Source organism: Peromyscus leucopus, chromosome 15 (genome assembly GCF_004664715.2).
Source record: "Peromyscus leucopus breed LL Stock chromosome 15, UCI_PerLeu_2.1, whole genome shotgun sequence".
NCBI lineage: Eukaryota > Metazoa > Chordata > Mammalia > Rodentia > Cricetidae > Peromyscus > Peromyscus leucopus.
Genome location: NC_051076.1, coordinates 86030530 through 86032679, shown reverse-complemented (window position 1 = coordinate 86032679; position 2150 = coordinate 86030530). Strand labels below are relative to the sequence as shown.

The 2150-nt window shown below is 42.3% G+C and overlaps 1 pseudogene; it reads right to left on the bottom strand.

Annotated features, from left to right (window-relative positions):
- Window positions 1-1254: 1254 nt before the first annotated feature.
- LOC114684441 lies at window positions 1255-1880 on the bottom strand (annotated as a pseudogene).
- Window positions 1881-2150: the final 270 nt, after the last annotated feature.

Here is a 2150-nt window from a genome sequence, read left to right as displayed (position 1 = left end):
GCCAGGACAATATGGCCCCATCCCTGAAGTGGCCTTCGCATCCGGAAAAGGTACAGTGCCCTTTTCTTCGAAGGCAGCTTAACAGGCAGAGGGCCGATGGATTCTGTTGTACAATGGAACAGCAGCTGAAAGCTCATGCCTCTCAAAAGTAGACTGGCATTTAATAGAGGGATGTGGAGAAGAAGGGGATGCTGAGAGGAAGCCATATATACACAGCCAAGAAGAGTGGACAGCTGAATTAAAAAACTGTCAACAATTTCCAGAATTTAAAATCCTGAATCATGACAGGACACTAGTGGAATTCAGGTGTTTCTGGTACGTGGACTGCTCTCACCCAATGTGAGGTTGAACTGTTGACCTTGTGTACATCCTACTTCACAAATGAGTCTGTCAGATACACTAAGCCTATAGGCTGAAGATGATGCCCCAACACTGCGGAGAAACCTCAGGTGACTGCCCAGGCAGCTGGCTGTTTCTGTCAACTCACAAAATTTTTTGGAAGTTGCTTGCATGCACTTCCTGTTTTTATTTTTGTTAGCTAATATTATTCCCTTCTTGGGTCTCTGAGGAGTTGAAGATTAGTTAGTTATGGTTGAAGATTAGTTAGTTATAGTTGAAAATTAATTAGGATAGAAAGTGCATTAGATACATCTTGGATTTACCAAAATAGGATAGATAATGGAATTATTTTCTCTGATTTGTCAAATACCTGTTTAGGTATTTATCTTGTATATATTGTATATAGTTATTGTACTTTTGTATATAGTTTTTCTTTTGTTAGTTATAACCTTTTGCTTTTTTTCTTTTTATTAAAATAGAAAAGGGGAAATGTGGTGGTAATCTAATTGTACTGAAATATTATTTTGATTGTATGTTAATAAATAAAGTTGTCCGGGGTTCAGAGCTATTAGAGCCATAGCAAGAGTGTGGCGGTGGTGGCACACGCCTTTAATCCCATAAGATCTCTGTGTGTTCAGGGATACAGTCAGCATTGGAGACATATGCCTTTAAGACCTAGGGGGCTGTACATTCAGACAGTGACGAGGCAGTCATGTGTTTGGGTTTACAACCAATGAGAAGGCAGAACGACATACTATAAAAAAACGAACCAACAGGAAGTAGGTCTCTTTTCGCGAAGCTGGGACAGCAGGAGGAAGGGTGAGATTTTAGCTTTGAGCTCTGACCTCTCGGCGTTCTCTTTTACATTGTTTCTGTGTTTCTTATTTAATAAGACGGTTGGTTACATCAATACTAAGATTAATAAACAGCACTTCAAAATTAACCGCATGAGGGCTGTGCTTGCACAAGGCTTCACAAAATGAGGCACCCAGATTTTTCCTTCCCACGTCTGGCTTGCAGAGCAGCTCGTGACCATTTCAAAAGCCTCTCTCACTCCATGTTTGGTCTTTGCTGGACACTCCATGTACCCCAAAGCACCTATCCTGTTTGCCGTATCTCTGTCTTCAGGTTTTACTGGCTCCTGCTTCATTTTGGTTAACTCTTGTCTTTTGTGCTCATCATTCCGAAGATCCTTCTTGTTCCCAACCAGGATGATGGGCACATTGGGACAGAAATGCTTGACTTCAGGAGTCCATTTTTCTGGGATGTTTTCTAAACTATCAAGGCTGTCGATGGAGAAACACATCAGTATAACATCAGTGTCTGGATAGGAGAGAGGCCTCTGGCGATGATAATCTTCCTGTGTCCCACAAAGCCAACTCCACCTGCTTTCCATCCACTTGGATATCTGCCACATAGTTTTCAAACACTGTGGGCACATAAACCTCTGGGAATTGGTCCTTGCTGAAGACTATGAGCAAGCATGTCTTACTGCAAGCTCCATCACCAACATTTACCAGTTTCTTCCTGATGGCAGCCATCGCTTACAAAGGTGCTGAAAACACAGCTTCCATAACAGTGGTTATACAAAGTACCTGGAAGTTCTCAGAAGCAAGGCTCAAGGCGAAAACTCCGAGTCCAGCCTCTTCTCACTCAGGACGAAATCTGCGAGTCTGCAAGCTCAGAGATGAGGACCGGCAGCTCCGAGGGAGACTGCGGACTAAGGAGAAAACCGACTGAGGACAGCCCCAATTATTGATTTTTATTAGATTTCTAAATCCATGTCACAAATCTATATTATGAGAAACACT